At 45.8% G+C, this 7500-nt stretch overlaps 1 protein-coding gene across 2 annotated transcripts in view; it reads right to left on the bottom strand.

Annotated features, from left to right (window-relative positions):
* Positions 1 to 7500, bottom strand: part of agap1 (ArfGAP with GTPase domain, ankyrin repeat and PH domain 1) — a 174238-nt gene that overhangs the window by 62129 nt on the left and 104609 nt on the right. The window lies entirely within an intron of this gene.

Here is a 7500-nt window from a genome sequence, read left to right as displayed (position 1 = left end):
GCTCAGAGGCTATAAAAGCGTCTTGATGTTCCATGAGCCCACCACACGGAACCGAATAGCAGACGCAGAATGTTTTGTTATGGTCATGAAAAATGCAAATGGCTTCTGACATACTTCCTGACGCCAGGTAAACATTCAGACCGGAGTAACCCAAACTGGGAGACTGATAATGGAAATGGTCGTGTGTGTGTGTGTAAGCTTTAACGTGTAAACAGGGGTAGTGTGAATTTTTTTTCAGTCAAAATATACGTTTATTCAAAGTACGATTCATCTTCTAAGACTAAAAGGGAAACAAAAAAAAATGCTTTCATATGGCTTTTTTCCTCTTTTGTTGTTGTTAATATTATTTTATATTAGTATAAAATAATAATATTCAAGCTACAATCAGATTGCAGCATCACAATAAACAGAACATTTGATCAAATCATAAACCAAACTGTACACCATAACAAGTACGGCTATGTAGATCTATTGTTTTTTATTCCTATGCTCAGTAATGTAAACAGGCTGGTCTTACGGTACAATAAAATATTTCTGTGCACATAAAAAGTTCTCTGTTCATTTCAGGACGTCACTACCACATACTCTGAATTGAGTAAAAATGGCAATGATCATTTGTGACTGTGGGCACTTGTCTGTGTGTGCCGCGTGTGAGTGTGAGTGTGTGGTAAAAGTGTGTGTTCAGGTGATTGATGCACTAATGAGAGTGAAGGTAGCCCTGCTCCTGTTCCTGGCCAGCAGACCTGCTGCCTCCCAGGCCGATATATCTCCACCAGAGTGTCGGTCGCTCCCGCTCCGGCGCTAGTTTATTAATTTTACGCATCCATCGGCGGCGTGACAAGCGATCATTCTGCGGGAGAGGCTAATTGAACGCCACGTCGACCCTCTGATGGCTGTTATCTTTCATTACTTAAGTTCCAGGCCAGCGCCATGCCAGATGCCTCCACTTCAGCCTCCACAGGCTGACAGCTCACAAGGTCTCCCGATCCGTGGGAAATGGAGGAGATAAATACATCCTGCACACACGCATAAGTGCATACACACACACACGCACGCACGCACACACACACAAGAATAAGTGCATACACACACGCGCGCACGCACACACACACACAAGAATAAGTGCATACACACACGCGCGCGCGCACACACGCACGCACAAGTGCATACACACACGCGCGCACACACACACACGCACGCACACGCACAAGTGCATACACACACGCGCGCACACACACACACGCACGCACACACATACACATACACACACTCCTTCATTCTTAAGGAGGTGGCTACACCCACTCAAGTGCTGAGCTAAGCGTTTCATAGTGTCAATATGTGCAGTGTTTACACAATGAAACATATTTCTCAAAGTAAACGTCACAAAGTGACCCTAAACTGCCAAAGAAACTGGAAAGAGCGGCGCTATCCTTTCCAGACGTGGTATGTGCTCACACGAGGACCCCGCTCACCCAGGGGAAGGGGCAGCGGAACCAAACAAATCAACACCACAATAACAAACCTCCTCAAACTGCCAGGACTAATCTATTAAAACAGACGAATGTAGACTCCTTATCACTCCTTATCACTCTATCACTCTCTCTCTCTCTCTCTCGATAAGTCTGACAAAAGGCGCACAAAGGGCTTCCCCCCCCGAGTGCAGCAATAAATCACTGGCCCGGTCCAGAGCGGGATAGGGAGAGGGGACAAGCCTAATCTCGCACTGTCCAGCGGCCTGACAGGACAGAGTCGCAGAAAGGGCTGAAACGGACGCCTTTGTTCCAGGACTCCACTCAGACTGGGGGATAAATTAAGAATGTCATCGGAACCCTTACAGAAAGCACTACCTGTGGTGCATGTGTGTGTGTGTGTGTGAAAGAAAAGAGAGACAGAGAGTGTGTGTGTGTGTGTGTGTGTGTGTGTGTGTGTGAAAGAAAAGAGAGAGTGTGTGTGTGTGTATGTGAGTACGAAAGAGAAAGAGCAATAGCGAGAGAGAGAGAGAGAGAATGAGTGTGTGTGAGTGTGTGTGTGTGTGTGTGTGTATGGGAGGACAGAGGAGACTGTGAGACTGACACCTTGTGAGAGGTGAATGTCCTCTATCGCTGTGGCCATCTGATGTTGCCAGCACAGGGCGATGACCAAAACCCACCCCCAGGACATTCATCATCCCAATCAGACCAGGTCAAATACCCCCCTCTCTGAACAATGCCAAAGCGCTATCCAATTCAACACACACACACACACACACACACACACACACACACACACACACACACACACACGCACACACACACAGCAGCCACATAGTTGGACAGGGGGAGAGGAGGAAATACCATTCCATTGCAAAATATTTCTCCTCTTAATTCTGTTAATGTTTTCTGTTAAGCTCAAGACATGCTGTAAACATCAGACACCAACACAAACCCCCCAAAATCTTAACGCCATTTAGTGCGAAGGTGGTACTGACTAAAAGGGTCATTATCCTGCCCATTACATTATATCAATATCAAGCATTCCTGGGGCACATAGATGATGTCAGAGACTTCATTCCCCGTATTCCTCATTCTCAAGCCCATGTAGCATGTAGAATGGCTTTGAAAGCTTTATTTTAAGGTGAAGTGCATTGTGTTGCTTCAGAAGCCCTGCGGGTCCTTAACATGGGCGGAGTTAAGGCGGCCTGAGACGGGAACCGAGCCGCAGAGATCAAATAAAACACACGGGGAAGAGGACAGGGGCTCTGCACCATTGATTTATCTGAAAAGGGCCCTGGGTAATTAATCCTAAACTCAATTATCCAAACCCTACATCTATTCGGCGCGATCATTACATGCTCCACCCTCAGCACTCCGTCTGTGTGGCGCGTCTCGGCCGTCACCTCTCGCCTCTTCTGCCCGCCACGAAAGGTGAGCGTCTATCGAGCACTGACCGTCACAGAAACATGCAACCAGCATGAACCCAACCCCACCGAAGAGCATTGCCTTGAGTTTTAGCACAAAACTTGCACAAATAAGTGGATATTCCTCTCCAATTACATCATCGTATTATTGCATTGTCTATTTATGATCTCTTTGTTCAAATCGAGTGTTTTAATAACATTTCACTTGCATTTCTTTGAAAAGTGGATGGTGTTAAAAGCAGCTGTCACACCAGTCCAGGGAAGTGTGTGCGTGATATCTCCATGTTCTTAATGCGACCTTGGGCCATAAACCGTCAAGGTCACAGGGGACCTTGACACCAGCACCAGTGGTGAATGACAGCACCTTTAAGGAACACCCATGGGATCAGCAAGATAGCACATCAGAAGATCCCAATACCAAGCTCTGATTAGTGTGTGTGTGTGTTTGTATGTATGTGTGTGTGTGTGTGTGTGTGTGTTTGTATGTATGTGTGTGTGTGTGTGTGTGTGTGTGTGTCTTTTCAATTATTTTACAGGCGAAAAATTAAAAATAAAGAAGGTGAAGAGAGAGGGAAAAAAAACTAATTTCCAGAGGTTAGTGTGCATGACAGAAAAGCCATCATGGCCAGAATGGCTCGGAGCAGTGACAACCTTTCCCAGGGAAATGATATTTTTCCAATCCTGCGGAAGGCGGATCATGTCACCCTCGTTAAAGACTTGATAGCAGGTCTTTAATATTCACCGTCTTAATTAGGACTGCAGTTAATTTCATTAAATTCTTTCGCTGCTAAATGAAGCAGATTATGAGACATCTTTTATTGCGAAGCGTGAAATTACAGCCTGGCCGCTGCCAATGGCATGCTGAAACTAATGAATTACAGGGTAAATAACACCCAAATTAACCATCCAATTTAACTCTGCACAAAGCGCCAAGTGCACCCCCTCCACCCTTAAGACAAGCCACACAGAATGGGTGGGGTGGGGGTGGGGGGCAAACTTTGTCAGAAGTGCACAACCAGCCACGTCTCTCAAAGCAAAAAGGAGAAACATTTTTACTAACATGCGCACACTGAATGGTGATGTAAAACAAATACAGCTACATAGCTACGAACGTCTCAGTGTGAAAGATCTGTTGAATTTGTTTTTTGGATTTTGTATACAATAAATATTTATGTCTGGTGTATAGACCCTTTCAATCTGTTCCGAGAGGATTTCCGGAAACATTCAAAATCAATCCAGATAAATTGAAATGACTTTAGAATAATGCTCTACAAAATGTCGACTTTAAAACTTGCGTTTAAATTATTTTGTTTGTCCCCAACTTACGATTAGCTCAATATTGTTTTCTGTGCCACCGGACATGCCTCAGAAATGCATACATGTTTGTTCATGCAGTGGAAAGAGTCTATACCTTAAAGTTAATTTCTGCAATACTATTCCTCTCCACTGGCCAAACCCTTGCTGCTGCTTCGCACACTCAAATCCCTGTCGTATGGCGTTCTGCCACATTAACAAATTAATCTGTTAAAATGCTGGTGTCAAAATACCTGTCTGGCGGATGACAGGGCAACAAGCAAGCCACTCTAAGCCTCAATTAGCCGCTAATTAGCAGTAGAAGCAGATGTTTGTGGAGTCAGCGCTGTAAAGGGGCAGACTCCACAAACAAAGCTGTAACAAAGCTTTTGTAAACAAAGCTGGCGAGTATCGGAGCAGCGGTTAGCCACTTTAACCTCCGCCCCACCACCCGCAAATCTACTGAGACCGCTCCAGACGCGATAAAACCAACAGTCCACAAGCAAGTACATAATGGCTAACATACACACACACCACACATGCAAGATCAAAATGCATCCAATTCTGTCATGCAGCCATTGGTGACATGGGGACGATGAAAGTAAGGAAATAAACAATAAACAAAAACACGCCGTGTTGCCGTTGTTTATTTTTATGTTTATGGTGTTCGGCAGATGCTTCTGTGGTCATGAGCGCACAGCATGGACACACCCGTAGCTGACCTGTGGAGGATGTGTGTGCCATGAGGCTGGCCTGTGGAGGATGTGTGTGCCATGAGGCTGACCTGTGGAGGATGTGTGTGCCATGAGGCTGGCCTGTGGAGGATGTGTGTGCCATGAGGCTGTCCTGTGGAGGATGTGTGTGCCATGAGGCTGGCCTGACGCTCCAAGGGTGGTGTGTGTGGAGAGCCAGGTCATCTCTGACCTCTTGACCTCCGCAGCCGAGTGGAGTTGAGACTGTCGGCCTGCCCTGCCCTGCCTGTTAAGATACCGGGTGCTCTAACGAGCAGCACATCTTAATGAAGCTCCTCACAAAGGCCCTGTTGCAGACAGCATGCACAACACACTGATAGAGTGTAACCTTGACTGGAGAAGGCAGTGTAATGATAACCAGCCATAATGAGATCAGCGAGCAGATAAACCACGGCTGGGAGGAGGGACACACACACACACACACACACACACACACACACACACATTAACAGCAACATCTACAACAGTACCAACAGCACTGAGGTTGCTCTGTATAGCAGAGCATCTTGCGATCGATCACCACAGTATTACAAACATGTATATAAACCTCTAAGTAGGTTGTGTGAGCCTCAAGAGAGCTTTGTGTTAAACGCACACACACGCACACACACACACACACACCTTTGTGCCGAGGGGGCCAGAGATAGAGCGTTGCGTTAAACGTAATCAATTGGGCACAAATCCTCCGCTTCACCTTTGTGTGAGTAATCTCCCAACAATTATGAGCAGACCTTCAAGGAATGGCAGGCTTCGCCACAATCCCACTCACTCAAACCCACTCAGACATCTGCCAAAGTGATTTACACTCACTGTTGCACACAGTGCCCCGGAAAAAAAGAAAGAAAAAAAAGCTGATTCGCTACTGAAGAATCAGTGAGTTGCGCTCGGTTACGGAGTTGGCTTCTTGTGTGTTCATGTATGTGTGAAAGAACAGCTTGGATATTAACAGATGTTAATCAGATTCAGCTCAGTAGAAAATGTAGGCTCTTAGAGAAAACAAATCACATAGATCTGCAGACGAACAGAAATCCACATACTTAGAGACGCACGCGCACACACACACACACACAGTCTAATTAGGGAGTGGATTGCCACAGCCAGCAGTCTAGTACAGATCATGAGAGGCAGGCGTGGAAATGGGGAGAGACACACACAGGCACGCACACACACACACACACACACACACACACACACACACACAGAGTCTGACAGGAAAAGATGCGAGCATGTTCGCAGGAGGAAGGACCACAGGGAATTATCAAATCAATTAACATTGTCGGCGTGCCTCTGAGCGTTGCACGTTCTGCTTTCTTTCTGTGAGGTGAGTCGCGGCGACAGGCGCTGGCTTTGTGTAGTGCGGAGACACTCATTCGCCTTTTAACTCCGCGCCCAATTACAGCGCAGCAACACTGCAGAGAGCCATTAGCACTGATCTCATGGCTTTGCTGCTGCCGCCACCGCCACAGTCGTCTTTGGTCTGCTTATTCACGTTTAATTCTCCCCAATCTGAGCACGGGGGACTAGCTCAGGGTCACAAGTTAATTATTCGCCTATTCATTTGATTATTTGAATTTCAGTTCAAATCACCGCAATCACTCAGAGTGTTCCGCTAATGGGGAATTGATGAGAACACACTGGTTTGATAGAAATGGCAGTTACTGTATTTATCTTCATCTGTTCGGGCTGACGCTTTTTATCCAAAGCAACTTACAGGCCCAGACTCCCTGTAGGGTTAAGTGCCTTGCTCAAGGACACAACGTGTCATGGTGAATACACAACACGCCACTTCTCAGGTTGCTGCATGTCAATCCAGCTCCTTATCCACTAAACGAACTCCGCCCCGTAAGCATTGAGAATTTACGCTCCGAGTGACTCCAATTAGACTAGACTCAAATATCTCCAATGGCCTCTTCCCAGTATCCTCAGATCAGTGATGATTTCTAATACAGAACTATGGTGCTTGTTGACATTGCACATTAACAGTTCAAAGTCACATTCTGCATTAAATGTTGATATGGCTGTGCGGGACTACACACACACAAAGGTGATGTTTGCTCTACTGAATATATTTCTGTCATTTTCAGAGTAATCAAATGATGTAACATGATGTAACAAATGGTCTACTACAATGAGGTGGGGGTCTACTACAATGAGGTGGGCTCACCAACAAAGTCTTTCAAAACACTACAAAAATGATTCAATAAGAGATCATGGGTGACCTGGGTCTCGGGTAGCTGAAGTTAAGGCACGTTCGAGTTGGTAATGCGGCCATGATGCTAAATGGCAGTCCTTCAGTTGCGGGGCACTATGTAGCGTTAGCATGACAGAGCTTTTGTCTGTCTCAGCTGAGATCACAGCTCGCCAGGTATTACACAGAGGAGATTTCAAACTTCTTACACTTTATTAGACCCCTGAACCAATCACATACACAACTGCCTTTGCCATCAAAATTTCACATTTTCACAGTATGGTTATGGTTATGGATTTGGCAGACGCCTTTGTCCAAAGTAACACACAAATACAAAACAACATAATATTTAAAATTGAACAGGGAACAGA

This window comes from Alosa pseudoharengus, unplaced genomic scaffold, assembly GCF_046254945.1.
Source record: "Alosa pseudoharengus isolate Yale_2024_CS ecotype anadromous, Long Island Sound unplaced genomic scaffold, YU_APseudo_1.1 YU_APseudo_1.1_scf_24, whole genome shotgun sequence".
NCBI classification, from domain to species: Eukaryota; Metazoa; Chordata; class Actinopteri; order Clupeiformes; family Clupeidae; genus Alosa; species Alosa pseudoharengus.
The sequence above is the reverse complement of the archived record's forward strand: the minus strand, read 5'-3'. Positions and strand labels throughout refer to the sequence as shown.